At 32.8% G+C, this 19,053-nt stretch overlaps 1 long non-coding RNA gene across 1 annotated transcript; it reads right to left on the bottom strand.

Moving 5' to 3' along the window:
• Positions 1-16,543: 16,543 nt before the first annotated feature.
• Positions 16,544-19,046, bottom strand: LOC111088191. The gene is made up of 2 exons (XR_002612784.1): positions 18,256-19,046; positions 16,544-17,649 (listed from the first exon to the last, which is right to left on the bottom strand). It is a non-coding gene; the product is annotated as an uncharacterized LOC111088191 (long non-coding RNA).
• Positions 19,047-19,053: the final 7 nt, after the last annotated feature.

The following is a 19,053-nucleotide window of genomic DNA, read 5'->3' as shown; positions in this document are numbered from 1 at the left end:
TAGATTATCTTCAAATCTACCAATATTCATAACTTCAGTTTAGTCTTTAACTAACTTCATCTCTTTCTTCCCACTACTTGGCACCATCTATGAACAGACTTTTGTAAGTTTTCCTCATTTTTTCACAATAACTTAATAACCTACATTTGTGAGGGTGTTTTCTCTGTCCTCATATATACATATCTCCTTATGACGTTAACCCATATAAATGGCAAATAATAAAGGTGACAGCCACCTTTCTGTCTGACTCTTGTCCTCACTTCATACCTCTCACTATCAATATCACTTCACTTTACTTTCACAATAATCATACACATTTTCTATTGCTTTTGTTGTCTTTATATCCACTCTATAGTGATAAAAAACACAACGATTGCCTTTGAATTCTATCAAAAGCTTTTTAGAGATCTAAAATGGATATACACTTTTGTTGATTCCATTCCCAGCTTTTTTCTAATATAATTTTTAAGGTAAAAATTAAATACATTGTTCCTCTGCCGGATCTAAAAGTATGTTGTCAATTTCGCAATTTATCTTGTTCATTCGTGTTCTCAGTCTTTGTTCTAATGTTCTTCTATACATCCTTCCTACATATGATAGTAGGTACATGAGTGTATAGTTTTACGGTCCGTTTGCCTCTCTTTCTGGAAAATAAATAAACTATTGCTCTGAACCAATCTTAGGTAATTTTACTTTGTCTCCAAATAATATTGAAAACCGTGCCTGCACCACTTAATTACGTCTGTACTTGCAGGTTTAAAATTTTCTGTAGACACCACACAATTTCCAGGCGTTTTACATTTTGTCATTATTTTAATTGCTTTTTCAGTTTTTTTTTGCTTTTCTATGTGGCGATTTCACTTTCTTCACCATCCAGGTCTTCAACTGGTTCCTCTCTTTGGCGTTCTGTCTCTACATCATCATCTTCAACATTCAATAGGTTTTTACAAAACTCCTTCCATCTTTGTACTATTTTAATGGATTTAATTAGTATATCTGTGCCCTCTGCGTCCTTAGCTGCCTAGGCTTGTGGAAATGCTTCATTACAATACTTTTTAGTCATGCTATGTATCAGCTTCTTCGTTCCCAATAGCTCCTCTAGCGGATCATTGACACTTTTATTTCAGGATTCTTCCTTAACCGTATGTTTGGTGTATCTTGCATGTTTTAATGCCTTAACATAAATGTTTTTGTCTTCTGGTCTTCATCCACCTTCTGAAAACCGTCATATCATTCTGTACTGCTTCTTTCACCTCTTCTTTCCATCAGGGTGTTTTCTTTCATTTATAACTATATGTCACTTTTGTTTTAACAAGTTTTTCTGCTATGTTACTTGTGTGTTTTATTTTAGGTAATTCCATTAATTTTTTGCGATAGTTTGGTCATGTTCACTTAGTTTTGCTTATGCTACATTTCTTGTCTTGGCTTTTATGAGTTGTGAACACTCTTCTATTTTAAGATTTTCTAACATGAACCTTTTATGTTAATACCTTCCTTTAATCTTTAGTTTCTTCACTTTTAATTTTGTCAATAACATTTTGTAATCTGAATCACAAAAAATAGATGGAATAGCCTTGACATCTCTAAAACTATTTTTATTTTTGGTTAACATCTGGTCTATGATTGACTTGCTTACATACTTCTGCTGTTACTTGGAGGTGTATTATAAAACTCCTATTCGTTTATCTGCTGATCTTCCTTGAGGAGGAAGATATATTTGTATACGACTCAGTGTAATATACTCTAAATCAACATTAATTCCATTTGTTCTTTCACTTTTGAATCAATAAATGTACCTTTACGAGTTATTTCTAGCGTCAGCATTACAGCCACTCCTTATTTAGTATTCACACCTCCTTTGAACACTAGTTTCTAATTATCATAAAGTGTTTTTCTTCTCTTTTCTTCGAGTCTTGTATTATATAATCCAATAATACTTAAATATCGCTCTCTATGACTTTTTATTTCTGAAGAAGGATAGATTCATTGTAGCGATGAATATGATTCTATTTTTTAGAATTTTCTTTCTACAAAGTTCCATGTCTATGCCAGGTCATCAAAGGTTAGAAAACTAATGGTTGGAGACGGCTTGAATGGGTAATAAAAAAAACTTTAATGTAAGTTTAACATAACAGCAAATGTACAACGTTTTGACAAGGTTTTGTCATCATCGGGTACCTGATGTACGTAATACAAATATCTTTGCAGACAATGTTTATGTTCATGTTTTATTAATTTCAGGAATTCACTGACACCAGAAGTGTGTGGTTTGGTTATTTTTAAATGCAAATCTACACAATGAGCTATCTATGCTCTGCTTACCACTGGGGGTGGAAGGGGGAGCAGAGGTTTGAGAAAGTGATTTTAATAACTTAATGACTAAAAGGCTGGGATAAACAAATATACGTCACTATTAGGCACTATGAAAAACCTGAAGTGTGAATCTACTGTTGAAGTAACATAAATTTTTGTTTAAACTGGATACAATCTTTAGATTCATAAAGACTTTCCGTAATTAGTAAGGATTATTTCTTTGTTTGTTTGTAGTTGAGCACAAAATTACACAATGGGTTATCTATGCTTACCCCACAGGGTATCGAAACCCGATTTTTAACAATATAAGTTCGCAGGCATACCGCTGTGCCATTGAGGGGCAATTTTTAAGGAAAACAACACTTTAAAATCTCTGTCGTTAATCAAAGGTTTTGTTTGTTTGTTTGTTTTGAATTTCGCGCAAAGCTACACGAGGGCTATCTGCGCTAGCCGTCCCTACTTTAGCAGTGTAAGGCTAGAAGGAAGGCAGCTAGTCATCACCATCCACCGCTAACTCTTGGGCTACTCTTTTACCAACGAATAGTAAGATTGACCGTCACATCATAACACCCCTACGGCTGAAAGGGCGAGTGTGTTTGGTGTGACGGGGAAGTAAAAATGTTAAGATAAGCTTTATGATTGTTATATTTAAGAGACTGGTTTTATATTCGACAGATATAAATCAGTAGGTTAGCCGTTAGAATTAATAAATTTGAAATATTCAAAATGGCGCATCATCTTCTGAAACAAAGCGTGATTTCAATCATAATTCCTGCTTGCTAGGCAGATGCTTTATTCGATAAAGTTATCGTTTTCTCGAATGTTAAATGATCGCATTTTCAATTTATTGTTTTCCAAGGACGGAAATTGACAGAACTCTGGATCTTTGCAAAACGGCCATTAAAATCAGCAATCAATTCATTTTCTCGAATGATATTGTGTACTTAACCTTTATTGAAACCTTAAAAAATGAAATTATTACTGTGTTGTGAATATTTCCTTGTTCTTATTCAAGATATTCTGTTTGTATGTACAGAATGTACATTAATAACCTAGTCAAAGCTAATTACTAAACTGTATAGATATGGACACTAATAACCTAGTCAGAGCTAGTTACTAAACTCTATATAAATATCGACCTTAATAACCTAGTCAAAGCTAATTACCAAACTTATATAGATATTGACACTAATAACCTAGTAAGAGCTAGTTACTAAACTGTATAGATATCGACACTAATAACCTAGCCAGAGCGAATTACCAAACAGTATAGATATCGACACTAATAACCTAGTCAGAGCTAGTTACTAAACTCTATAAATATCAACATTAATAACCTAGTCAGAGCTTATTACCAAACTGTATAGATATCGACATTAATAACCTAGTCAGAGCTTATTACCAAACTGTATAGATATCGACACTAATAACCTAGTCAGAGCTAGTTACTAAACTGTATAGATATAGACACTAATAACCTAGTCAGAGCGAATTACCAAACAGTATAGATATCGACACTAATAACCTAGCCAGAGCGAATTACCAAACAGTATAGATATCGACACTAATAACCTAGTCAGAGCGAATTACCAAACAGTATAGATATCGACACTAATAACCTAGTCAGAGCTAGTTACTAAACTCTATAAATACCAACATTAATAACCTAGTTAGAGCTTATTTCCAAACTGTATAGATATCGACATTAATAACCTAGTCAGAGCGAATTACCATTTTCTTTTATGTGATAAACATTTTTTTATGGAAGCTAACAAACTTTTTTTACTTTAAATGCATTGAATACTTATTTCATTTTACAAAACTTATGTAACATTTCTAGTCACTCGCTCTGTCGATAGTACAATAAAAGAACACCAAAGACTCCCATGACACTTTCTGTTGTAAGACTCAGACAAATAACTTAGAAAAAAAACGGTGACAGGCGTATCGAAAACCTATTGTACTGATCCCTAGTTGGCTAGTTAGCAATCTTTTATCCTCAGAACACGATTACAGCCGACAGCGAAAGCGACTGTATGGATTACCTTGTTTATTCGGATCTGACAAGACTGATGGCTTATGTGTCCTTGCACAAATCAATAAATTCAGGCTAAGTTTTGTTGGCGACAATAAACAGTATTTTCACGGATAAACACGTACAAATGTTTCAAAAATAATTAATTAAAAAATCATCCGTATACAATCGATAACTTTGATTTTTAGAAAGCAAATGCAAATTTGGTCCAACAAACAAATTTTGTAATAGAGAAGGAACAATATTAGATACGAGCTATAATATTTTGGAGATTGAAACCCACCAGTTAAAATATCTTTAGGATTACGAAAGTTCCTCACTTTCTTGTATAATTAATGTATTGTTTGTTTTAGAACAACTACACATTGGGCTATTTACTGTGTCCATCGCGGGGAATAGAATCCCAGATTTTAGCGTTCTAAGTCCGTAAACTCCCCACTGGCCCGAACTAAATGATGATTTAAATTTAGTAGTTAAATATATGCCGATTTATCTCCAATTTATGATATTTGCCAACAAGATATCTTATCCAGGGTTGACGATGAGCGAGTTAATTTGAGTTGACGTAGGTATAATTCACCTAAGAGGGAGCTAGCTAACCCTGTAGTTCTCACTGATCACACGCCGATTACATGTCGAGTTTTCACCGATGACGTTAGGTAATGTTTTCGTAAAAGTACTAATGTGAATTCACTGAAGTTAAATAGTTTGCAGTTTTCGAAATTTATAATATCTGGTCAAATATCTGTAGATTCCAGATTAATAAGCGTTAGTCACAGTTATAGCTTACGAAGTTTATCGCACACAAATTACAGCAACCCAATAATATATAATCTTCTTTTAGGCGCTTCGCATTGGTTATATTTATAGGCGTGTGGGGAGTTTCTCGAAAATTCAGATTAAATAATAATACAAAGCTACACTGGCATTTACGTACACACATATATTGTTGATTCTTACTATTGAGAATATTCTACAACTTTAGACAATAGGCAGGAGTTTCGCAATACCTACTTAACAGTATACCTTATGTACATTTCTAAATATTAATTTAATTTAAACAAACATCGATATTAAAATAAATATAGAATAATAAATCCGTCATACACTAAATTGTTCGAAGTTATTATTTGTGCAAGAGTATGAAAATTTCAGTTGAACATAAATTAACCAGGTTCATAGTAGTTTGTAAAATTAGTTGCAGTTGTCTACATCAAATAATAAGTAAAGTTATTTTGTACAATAATCTGCAAATTTCAGCCGTACAAAGGACGTCAAATTTCATTTAAAATGTCTGTTATATTAGCTTTAAAATGTTGTGCAATCCTAAAATTTAACTTTTATTTGGTATAAATATTAAAAATGCGATAGTAGGATGCAATGTTTCCTTTCTGTTGCAAGACCAACATCCTTGTATTTTTATTTGTGTTAAAATTTATGCCAAAGCTTGTTTGTTTGTAATTAAGCACAAAGCTACACAATGGGCTATCTGTGTTCTGCCTACAACGGGTATCGAAACCCGGATTCTAGCGTTGTAAGTCCGCAGGCATACCGCTGTGCCACTGGGGGACATTTATGCCAAAGCAAAATCACTGCTATGAAACAATAATAAAAATTTTATTCACACTGCTCAGCTAATTATTAAGAAAGTCAGCCCCAATGAGGGTCAGTCATGCGGTATGAAAAGCAAATGATTAGTTATACAGTCTATGCTATATATAGCGTTTTAACACAGTATTCTCTCATTTGTCACCTTAGAGTAAATCACAGAGATTAAAGCTCATGAACTACTTGTTAAACTTCAAAGAGAACATTTTGATATTTCACTCATCTGGAGAGTCATCGGGCGAATGGAATTCACCTAATAATATCAGTCTGCTGTGAATTGGTTACAGTGCTGTTAGCAGAATGTGGAACTGCTTCCACCTCTGAAAATATCCCACAGTTTCGCAAGAAGACAACCTAATGAAGTCTGTCTCTAACGATCTGTACAATAGCATAATACCCAGTTGTTATATGAAAATAAGTAGGTTCCTTCCGATTGTGGCGAGCCATAATCAATAAGCAGCAGTCATTCACTAGTGTTTTGGATGATGTTTTTCCCATTTTCATGTGGTTTACTAATTATTCTCACTGATAAGGATAGTAACTTCAATAGTGGAGGGAAGTGGCAGAAAATGTTTGCGTAAATAAACAGGAATTTCTGATTCTGATTGAGTGTAAAACAAAGTGCAAAGTAATTGTTTATTGAATACTAAATACATTAACATGAAATGAGTGCACAGGACATTAACAATTTTTAAAGTTAGAAAGATCTGTAGCCAGATGATGCAAAAGATTTGAATTCAGTCTGCTTAAGACTGTGAGAGTAAAGTGATTGCACACTGAACAAAATTGCGTTATCTCTCCTACAGCGCATGCGTTACTCACGTCATTGTGCATTCCACCAGCACATATATGGAAGATTTATCATTAATGCATCACATAGCCTGCAGCATAGTCGAATCCTTTACACAAACTGCATATAACACAATGTTAAGTAGTTGTACAGTGATCATTTTTATGGTGATGATTCGTGCGACACAAAAATGGAAAGACCCATAACAGTAAGTAACCAAGACAACCGTGGATTAGTGACATTCCAAAAACCGATCTCTTTTTCTTTTTCTGAAACCTATACGTCTATGTACGCGTTCACGTGAAAATTTCTGAACATTTATGTGAGCATACTGCATTTTTCCTTAGGCTTTACCTTAAACCAGTTTTACGTTTAACTTTAAGATGAGCTTATATTAAAAACAAAACAAAAAGCTCGTGTTGGCTACATGAACAAGAGTAATCCTTGAACAATCATATATTTATTTATAATTTACCGAAAGATGTACTTTTAACGTAGAACTGTTAACGAATACTACTTCATGTCTTTCAATACATAAGAAAACCATCTGTTAACGATGTTCAATTGAAACTTAACAACATCCTTTAACATAAGTGCAACGTACAAATTTACAATCCATAATATAATAAAATGCAAACGTAGGGAAGAAACTAACCACTGCCAAATGAAAAGTATCACGTTCATTTTTTGCGTCTTTACAATTTGAAAAACAGAAGTTTTGCATTTTATTATTTTACAAACTATTTCCACCGTTAAACGTATAAATTCCTCTATTTTTTACATTCTTTTACATTATATTTCTTGAATAAGCTTTATATCTTTGTCTACCATAAACAGAAGGGCTTGATCTCAGATGAATCTCTACCATTGATATTGATACTGGAGAGCTTGCAGGATTGATATCTGGATCTCCGGACTCCAGGGTAAGGCAACAGACAGTCTCTAAGTGAGGCTTAATGTTAGAGATCTCCACTGATACTCACCCTCCTCCATCGCTTTCTCTTCAGCTGTAGTCAGTAGTAAATTCATTCTCGGAATACTAGAAGCCTTGGGTAGCTTATCAAATAAGATGTAAACTTCTTTTCGAGAATACGGCTGATCAAGCAACATGAATGAATGAGTGCAAAACATCTGGCCTAAGAAAGATGGCAAAAAAAGTCAAGAACTTGATCTTACATAAAAAAAGTTCGGATACAAAAATGCGTGGTCAACTTGGGCTCTGATCAAATAGAAATTCGACTAGAGGTGTAGATTTTCATGTTGTAATAGGCAGGGTACACGTACAATATAACTGCTCCGGTCAATTGTCATTTCTACAGACATACATATATTACCTGTAGCAAATGTCTCCCCTGTACCTTTGAACAACCTGGTCCAATAGACTTCGAGAAAATGTGTGAAAAAACAATTTTAAATTATGTGAAGAAGAAATTTCCAACTGTCTACATTGAAAGGAAAAAAACCTAATATGCTTAGCATACTACACGCCTCCCAGTGGCTCAGCGGTAAGCATGAAGGCTTATAACGCTAAAATCCGGGTTTCGATACCCGTGGTGAGTAAGCACAAATAATTCTTTGTGTAGTTTTTATGCTTAACGACAACCAAAAAATGCAAACTACATTTTGCTGGTAATGATGTCAATAACACATTTAGTGGATCAACGATATGTGAAATTACAATATTTTTACTGAATATCTGTACATCATGTTGCACCAAAACAACAATATGGCCTTTTAAAGTTTATCTTAAACCTTAAATCTTTTGAATCATTGCATGACATGCTTTGACAAAATATAATGTCGTCATAACAACTAAAAACTTTGTGGTAATTAGTTGTTCTGAGGATGAGAACTAACTAAAGATTCGAAAAAGCCCAATGACTGCTGTATACCATATAGTTCAGACAAACCAGAGTTGAAATAGCTTTTTTGTGAAACTGCAAAGTCTAGTTATCGCCAGCATGCATAATTTTCGAAATAAAAAAAATACACAGCACTGGTCTCCTCTTGGCAATAAATGTATTGAGGACTACAAGCCTCCCCCCCACCCAGTAACTCAGAGGTAAATCTGAAGATGCATATTGCTAAAAAACAGGGTTAATACCCATTGTGTGAAACAGCTCAGATAACCCATTGTGTATCTTTGTGCTTAATAACAGACAAACAAAGTGTACCACAAAATTGAAATATAACTGATCAAGAGATTAATCGAGAAATTTTTCGTTGCACTTTATTTTTATTCTTAATACTGATGTCAACTATGAAGTGTAGAAATATGAAACACAAGCCACATATTGTCATTTCGCAATCTCGGTTGTAACTGAATAGCTATGCAAAGAAGCTACAAGAGATCTGTAAAATCGATAGTAAAAACGTAAATGTTACATTAAAAATAATATTGAACGTGACAATATATCAGATATTTTAAAGCACTTAAACGTTTTATCAGTACACAACATATTAGAAAAAGGGATAACAAAATAAAGAATGCTATCTTCTGCTTACATTCTAAGTATTTTCATTCAACAACCAGATGAAATATAAGTCACGTCTATGATTCTACGATGGTCACTGATGCTTGGATAACTGATGCTCACTCGATGTTTTGTTTTGTAGCAAACGAATCAATAGTACACTAAACACAGATCTTTCATTATTTTCGCTCGATTCCTGAAAGGCCAACGGAGAAAACCGTTTTTGCTTATTGTTTTCGTGAAGTACGCATTCAATCTCTTGAGAGTGTTTGATGATCTTTAACTCAAAGCAGCCGTAACAAGGAGAAATAACGCTATTTGGATCAATTTGGTAGTCCTGTGAGCATCAGCTTTGGCTGTTGAGTATGAAAATTTAAAATTCAAGTTTTAAATATTTCAAAAACTAGTCTTTTAAAAATTCACACAAGTTTTTATCGGTTGTACATAGAAAAACTTTTATATATATTTTGTTCATGACGTTTCACCAAGTTTACCTGGCATCATCAGGTGACTAACTTGGTGAAACGTTGTGAATGAAATAAACAAAAGTTTTACAATGTACATCCGATAAAAACTTGTGGGAAAATTCATGTTTGTTTGTTCAGGGAGGTGAGAGATAGAACTCTTAGTTTCAGAAGTTTTAGGATCAGAACGTGAGAAATGATATATATATATATATATATATATACAGTTCGCAAACTGCTTTTTTGCAGTAGTACTTAGAAATTTTGATGAGTTGAGTAGAAGAAGCTTTCATTAATACCCAATGTTTCCGAGAAAGTGTTTCGATGGGTAATTTTTCATTAGCACGATCACAGGATAATATACATTATTTATCTATGCTATAGAGAGTACACAGCATCATAGATAAATAATATACATTATTTATCTATGATGCTGTGTACTCTCTATAGCATCAACTACCAGTTGTTTCCATAAAGATTAAAAATATCTATTTTCTTACTTTTTCTTTTTGGAAAATCCACGCGTTTTTGAAACATTCAAAGTAATTAATGACGTTCGATCAGTGTCTTAATGATAATGGAACGAACGTCAACATATTTTTGCTTTGTTATAAATTTGGCCGAATGATTCTTTATACCACACGCTTCTTCCAGCATAGCTTGGAAACGGGAAATTAATATTTCACTTTGCAATTCAGACCTCACGAAAAGAAGTGTTTGAACATGTTAGACCTCAATTGGCTGAAAAAAAAAAACCTTTATCAGAAAGAAGGGAATAACTCTGGCTAAAATAATGACCATACTATCACATGTTTAAACATACTTGTGAAAAGAGGGATAAGACTGACTCATCACCTTGATTTAATACGCTTGGCATCCATATTTGGTTGAATTGATTGACTGTAGTTGAAATGCTTGGCCCGGACTATCTTCTCGTGGAATAAATTCCGAAGGTTTTGTGCGCATTCCTTGACCAAAATAAATAAAAAGTAAGTCAACAAAAATAGGGCCAGGTGGTTAGGGTGCTCGACTCGCAATCTGAGGGTCGCGGGTTCGAATCCCCGTCCCACTAAACATGCTCGCCCTTTCAGCCGTGGGGACGTTATAATGTGACGGTCAATCCCACTATTCGTTGGTAAAAGAGTAGTCCAAGAGTTGGCGGTTGGTGGTGATGACTAGTTGCCTTCCCTCTAAATTAGGGACGGCTAGCTCAGATAGCCCTCGTGTAACTTTGCGCGAAATTCAAAAACAAACAAGTCAACAAATATACATACGTTTAGAATGTTATTGTAGTGTCTACAACAGCTAAGTTAGGTATGTGCCATGGACATACAAGGAACCTGAAGAGTCTTAATGGTACAATTCCAGAATCCCCCTTTAGGTGTTCGCTCACAAAGAGTTCCTACCATAAATTTGTCAACACAAAACGTTTCCCTTGATTTTAGGCCGTACAATAATACTTTGTTACACCATATATCCTAATTCCTAAAACATTAAAATCACACATTCTTAACAAAATGATGGTCAATTACACACGAAGCGAGTGGATATGCCCATTTGTCCTTATGCTCTTATGTCATGGGAATCGTTATCCATTACGAGTACATTCCAACTGAATTGCTTTCATTAAGATATTGTACCTAAAGATATCAGAAGATACATTTGATAGTTCATTTTGGAAGGGAGTTGATAACTATGTCGTATAGGTGGGAAGTAGATAAAGCCATCACTCATATGATGAATCTTTTCTTGAAGTTCCAAGATTTCAAGCAGGGCTTGGAAGAAGATCATTTTCGACACGTTTTCTAAAGACAATAACATGAAACTTGTTATTTGATTTTCATTCATTGTAACAGATAAAAATGACGCTAGAGCATAAACAGTCTCTAGACAAATGGAAACAGACAAATACATAGATATTCAAATAAGCGCAAAGACAGAGCAAGTAGGCAACAAAACAAAATAAGATCCATATATTTTTCTTAATCCTAACCTAGGGTTAAAAATCATTATGCTTTTTGACAAAACAAAATACGATTAATTTACTTTTTTTAATCCTAACCTGGGACTAATAAACATTCTGCTTTAGAATCATGATATACAATAAATATAGCGAATGATAGCAAAAAAATTGAAACAAATATCCTTAGAGTTTTATGGATATTTTCATCCTTAAACAATCTTATAGGAATCTGTGTCAAGTTCTTCAATAATAACAAACGGTTACTTTATCAGAATTAAGTCATTAACGGATTACAGCTCCATCGTTGAAGTAAATTACCATGCTCCTTAACACAGAAGCAAGCAGACTCAATCGATACATCTACCGTATACTTAATAACACTTCATGTTATGGCTTCTACATAAATTATATTCAGAGAAATGATGGATGGCTATACTTATGAAACAATTGCTTCAGATATTAAGAATTAAATATGGCTTCATCATTTAACAATCTGTCTTTGTGCGAGAACTAGTGCAAATTTTTAAAAAATAATTTTGAAATAATTGATAAAAGGTATAATTAATTTTCAGTTTAATTGTTTTAATATATGTATATATATATATGTGTGTGTGTGTGTATATAATATTCAGTTTGCTGAAAGCTGAGCTAAAGGATCAGCCACAATAACTCAGTGATAACATAATCACTATAATATTCAGGATTTTTGCGAGGACAAGATGATTACAAAGGTAAATAAAACTAAATATAAACGTCTAAGAATAATCAGTTTCACATATTCTTATATATTTGCTTGCTTTTTTTTCTACTGTGTTTCTATAGACTTTTGCGGTCAAATCAGTATATTTATTACAATAGTACTTCTTTAAATAGAAGATTTCTAGAATAATACAAAATAATTCTTATCGCAAACACCGAAATATATAAGTCCACTTGTCTTAGGCCTAACATTAGTTAAGTCTTTATTAAATACGGCCTATAATCGATAAAGAAATAAATTAATACTGTAATTTGTGTACGTTTTTTGCTTAAGTTTAGTTAGGATTAAACGTAACCATACTTAATACTATCATTAAATAAACTTATAATATTATTCTACTACCTAACGTTAAACCTTTTGAATAACTTTGGTAATCTTTTAATATGTTATTGTTCAAAATGTCTACTAAAATATATTTACATCCGTTGAAATAAGTGCGCGCGCGCGTGTATTTAGATATGTATTTTCAGAACAGACAAAAACTTAGTATTATTGTAAAAGTTAGATAGAGAGAGAGAGAGTATGGTGCGAGAAAGGGCTATTCTGGAGTAATTTTAGGTAATATGTGTATTACAAGTAATCTAGTATTAAATACAAAATAGCTGTATTTCAGATTTACGTTGATCCTTTCGTTTCTTTGTTTGTTTTTGGAATTAAGCACAAAGCTACACGATGGGCTATCTGTGCTCTGCCCACCACGGGTATCGAAATCCGGTTTTTAGCGTTGTAAGTCCGCAGATATACTGCTGTACCACTGGGGAGGGGGGCAGTGAAATAGTTTGATACTTAGCAGGTCAAGTTCATTAAACAACATGACTGGTTGTGAAAGTCTTAGTTGGAGAGATTTTTTTAAGCCAATGTACCTGAAACTTTGTTTCAAAGCCCAAAAAGAAAGAAAAAGTGTATATATAATCTTTATAAACAAATTCCTAAGAGAAATGTACTAAAGATTCCCTGAGAAAGACTATCCACAAAACCTCAAGAAACACTTATAAGAAATATAAATAAATATTGTTGATAAATTCTAAAGAAATATAACCAGCACATGTTTGAAAGGTGCCCTAACAATTTTAAATTAATACTGTCAACAACTATAGAAAAATATTTTTAGTAATTCTTTAGTAAATAAAGTTAAAACTTTTTCAAAACATTATCAAGAAAACTTTGAGAAACTCTTCCAACAAAGAAAACTTTATCGTTGATTACCCGTTTCGTTATAAAGCTACTTGCTTGAGGTGTCATAGAAGCAACTTGTGTACATGTGAGTTGTATCACTTTTCTAGATGGAAATGATTCTTGATTATATTGCGCACTATTGCCTAATACGGGTATATGGCTTTTGCTATTGAACTTTATGCTCGTAGATTTTTATTGCAAGACTCGGCAATTTGATTACCACGGCTGAGATACAACTTGTTGCAAGTCTTTTTTTGGATGGTCCTAGTTTCCCAAGTTGATCCTCATTCATTTGTTTTCTAATGCCATTAAGTACAAATGATATTCCTGTCTTGAAAATTATAAATCTCATATTTAAACACATCTTTATGATCTGAGTGTATGAATATTTTGCGTCGGAAAGGGTTGTTATATATATTTCCCCAAAGCAATCCATTTTTGGTGAAATCACACTGCCTATTAAACACCAAACTATGTCAAAATGCAGTTCTGATATATTACGTTCCACTCAGACTTTATATTGGCTGCAGTTGTCATGTGACATGTTGATTTGAGTATCAATATAATTTTTGTATAATTTACTCAACCCTCTGTAGTACTTACCCAGAAATCAATTACGGAGAAGCCTTTCAAACTCAAATGATAATGTAATTTCATAATAACGTCAAAAATAAAAACTTTACAAAATTACCGAAATTATAATTTATGCATGTTATGCCTCAAAATTATAAAAATTCATGTAACAACATATTTACCACTAGTTATTTGAAGCTAGTCACGAAACATGGTTCTGTTTAAAAATGTTCAGGTATTTCCAATGTTAGAATGCTTATTAATGTGGTTCTGTTTAAAAATGTTGAGGTATTTCCAATGTTAGAATGCTTATTAATGTGGTTCTGTTTAAAAATGTTCAGGTATTTCTAATGTTAGAATGCTTATTAATGTGGTTCTGTTTAAAAATGTTCAGGTATTTCTAATGTTAGAATGCTTATTAATGTGGTTCTGTTTAAAAATGTTCAGGTATTTCTAATGTTAGAATGCTTATTAATGTGGTTCTGTCTAAAAATGTTCAGGTATTTCCAATGTTAGAATGCTTATTAATGTGGTTCTGTCTAAAAATGTTCAGGTATTTCTAATGTTAGAATGGTTATTAATGTGGTTCTGTTTAAAAATGTTCAGGTATTTCTAACGTTAGAATGCTTATTAATGTGGTTCTGTTTAAAAATGTTCAGGTATTTCTAATGTTAGAATGCTTATTAATGTGGTTCTGTTTAAAAATGTTCGGGTATTTCCAATGTTAGAATGCTTATTAATGTGGTTCTGTTTAAAAATGTTCGGGTATTTCCAATGTTAGAATGCTTATTAATGTGGTTCTGTTTAAAAATGTTCAGGTATTTCTAATGTTAGAATGCTTATTAATGTGGTTCTATTTTAAAATGTTCAGGTATTTCTAATGTTAGAATGCTTATTAATGAACAGCTTTCGATTTCTGTGCTGAAGCCTTCATCATAACATAGAACACTTTTTTAGAAACTATCAAAAGTGTTCTACAGTCTAATGAAGGGGATCGAAAGCTCTCCAGTATTAACTTTGTTTGAAGTTAAGCACAAAGCTACACAATGGGCTATCTGTGTTCTGCCCACCACGAGTATCGAAACCCGGTTTCTAGCGTTGTAAGTCCGCAGACATTCCGCTGTGCCACTGAGGGTGCTCCAGTAACAAACATTTCTATGTGAGAAATTTCTGAAAATCATCTTAATTTTTATGTTAGTTTCATATTATGAGACTAAAATTATACTTACACTACTGTTAAGCTATATATAAACTATTAGATAAATTTTATCAAATGGCTTAAAAGTGCATTAACTCATTTTGGATAATTAACTCAAACAAAAATTCTAAATGTTGTAAGGTATCTAAAGTACTAAATAAGCTGTTTTTTCCGTTGATATAATCTATTTTGACTTCAGTACATTTTACTGTTGTTTTCATTATTAAAAAGTAATTAGAAATTTTTCTGTACTTATCAGACAACATTTAGGTTTAGACATTTTTATGCGATATTTTAGTAATAGTTTATCTTTAAATATAGCTGTTACAATAATGTTTTTTCAAAAGTGTACTTTCATTGAATGATAATATGAGCTTCATTTCGTAATACTTATATATATATATATGAGTTTAGTTATACTTCTTTATTCTTTATGGCGGTGGTAAATCAACCCACTAATTGCCTGATCATAACAACACAAAATAGTATGAAGTTTCATTTTCATAGTTATGAGTGAGGGGAGAGGGATAGGGGGAATTGTATTTTTGGATAGCTCAATTGGATAAAGCATTGGTGCTGTTAGCCAAAGGTCCTGGGTTCATGCCCAATTCCTGGAGTTTCTATAAAATTGTCAGTTTTTCTTTGTTTGCAGTAATGTTTCTTAGAAAGTTTCTTTCATTGATTCGTAATATGAACTATTAGTTTACTGAGTGGCTTGGTAAAATCCAGTGGCACTCGGCTCGCAATCTGCGGGTCGCCTGATTAAATCCCGTCCACGAACATCCTCGACTTTTCAATCTATCGTTGGTAAAGAGTAGCCCAAGAATTGACTGTAGGTAGTGTTGACTGCATGTCTTCCATCTGGTCTATCACTTCCAAATTAAAGATAGTTAGCGTAGATGGCCCTTGTGTAGCATTGCGAGAAATCAAAATCAAACAAGCAAACAAAGTTACTTACTAACTTACTTAGGTTTTGATAAAAGAGTTAGCACAAAGGATCACATATAAAGTGTAATAGACTTAAAATAAGACCTAAAACTCGAGCGCTTTCGAATAATCGATTACACAGGTATGCCAGATATTATGATAGGAAACCCTAAAACATTTTAAACCTTCTCTGGATTATAACTGCATATACATCTTTATGTAAATATAAAACAGACTCATGGATGGTGTCAAACACCATAGATACGTTAGAACAATAGTTTGTTTCTTTATTTCATAAAAAAACAACTACAAAAATCGGATATCACACCATGGTTAGTCTTCTTAACAAAAGTTTCTATATGATAACTGCACACATACAACATTCATAAGTTTAATTCAGATCTTGTACCATTTATTTTAATATTAAACAACAATCTCAGTTTATTGAAACAAACAACAATTTTAAATCCTGTTTAAAGAATTATTCAATTTCCAACCAACATAGCAAGTAAAAGCTTAGAACAACTAATAATCTAAACCTAACAGGAAAATTGGACATGTTTAACACTTCTCTTATCAAGTGTGAATGTACACACCAGTTAAACTTACCAACAGAACTTACTGTCAGCCAAGCTGGGCTGAAGAAAGATGGACGCGTTTAACCCTTCACGTAAGAAGTGTGGATGTACACACCAGTTATACTTACTACATAACCAACTGTCAGCCAAGCTGGGCTGAAGAAAGATATTTCTTTGTCTTACATTTTACTCTTTACATCTTCAATAACATTATGATTGATACAATAAATATATATATTTCTAAAAACAGTAGAATGGAAGAAAAGTTTTACATCTAGTTCAATTATTATTAAGAATCAACATGACTTTCATATGAAACTAGATAATCTTTAAACATTGGGATGTTTTTAAGAGACTCTGGATGTTAAGCAACACACATCTAAAACTCAATTTAGACAATAAAACAAATAACTTAAATAACTGATGACATGGATGGGTTTATTTTCCACTCACATTTCTTGAAAGGATTCTCTTTAGATATACAAAGAAATTTCAAGGTTTCAGGTTGATGCCATATACTGACCAACAAACTGTCTGGAAATAAAAGCTAAGAAATTCTACTGGTGAGATTTTATTGATGATGATGAGGAACTGAATTTTCACTTCAGAAAGTATAAGTACATATTATCATTTGATATCTAAATTTTGCTGAATTAGTGTTTGAAGTTCAACTGTAGCAAGTGCAAACCAGAAAGGTTTATGTAACTTCAGCTTTTCATGACAGAGAAAAAAATATACAAGTTTTCTTCTGATCCAAGTGCAAGCTCCTATAAACGTTGCTTCTATATTCCTGGAACAAACAAACTCTTATTATACAATTTGTAACTTCCCTTACTTCTACTCTATCATATGTTTTAATTTTTTTTTTTTATATCGAGAGTAACTTGCAAAAACATTACGGTTGAAACAAAAAGTGAGTTTCACTTCTATAAACTAAATATCACAAAAAAAATAAACGATTTTATAACTTATAATGTCCTGTCCTCACTAACAAACCAGCGAGGTACAGTATCAAATGCTGATTATAAGTTTCATACACAAAGGGTCTTTACAACACAATACGTCCCGTCCTTACTAACAAACCAGTGAGGTACAGTATCAAATGTTGATAACTGTTATACACCACCTGTATCCACTAATCATGTTTGAGGCAGTAGAGTATGGTGATATGTTGATGACCACTGTGGATAAATTATGAAGTTGTACATGTTTCTAACCACTATGGTAGGTTTTGGGTTGTATATGTTGTACCTACCAAAAATAGGCTTTAGGCTCTGTACGACATATAGAGGGAAAACATTTGCAATCTTGGATCCAAGTTTCTGATCTTCTGTAACTTATCATGACTTTAATATTTACAATTAACACCAGTTTCCTTTTCAAGACCTCTACTTACCATTCATTCTAAGATCCAGAGACTAATGACGAAACTAATGATCCCTATAAAAGAAAGTAAAACTCAGAGTTCAACCAATAACAAATGACACAACCCACATTGTGAAATAAAACTTTTTTACATAATGAACATGTATAACAAAGTGAAGAATCAAACAAAGAAAACGTTTATTCTGCAAATTGATCTATTAAAAACATAACTTTATCAAGCACACTTAACAATCTTTTTGTAATGTTGTTAATAATGTAGTTTCCTAGTTAGCAGACACTGTATATACTGATGATCTACAAGATACTGAACCTAGTGATTCATGTAGACAGTGTTGTAGTAGACACTGTATATGCTGATGATCTACAAAATACTGAACCTAGTGATTTATGTAGACAGTGTTGTAGTAGACATTGTATATGCTGATGATCTACAAGATACTGAACCTAATGATTCATGTAGACAGTGTTGTAGTAGATATTGTATATGTTGATGATCTACAAGATGCTGAACCTAATGATTTATGTAGACAGTGTTGTAGTAGACATTATATATGCTGATGATCTTCAAAATAGTGAACCTAATGATTCATGTAGACAGTGTTGTAGTAGACATTGTATATGCTGATGATCTACAAGATACTGAACCTAATGATTTATGTAGACAGTGTTGTAGTAGATATTGTATATGCTGATGATCTACAAGATACTGAACCTAATGATTTATGTAGACAGTGTTGTAGTAGACATTGTATATGCTGATGATCTACAAAATACTGAACCTAGTGATTTATGTAGACAGTGTTGTAGT

The sequence above is a fragment of the Limulus polyphemus genome, unplaced genomic scaffold (genome assembly GCF_000517525.1).
Source record: "Limulus polyphemus unplaced genomic scaffold, Limulus_polyphemus-2.1.2 Scaffold3280, whole genome shotgun sequence".
Taxonomy (NCBI): Eukaryota; Metazoa; Arthropoda; class Merostomata; order Xiphosura; family Limulidae; genus Limulus; species Limulus polyphemus.
Note: the sequence above shows the minus strand (reverse complement) of the source record. Positions and strands in the feature narration are given on the sequence as shown.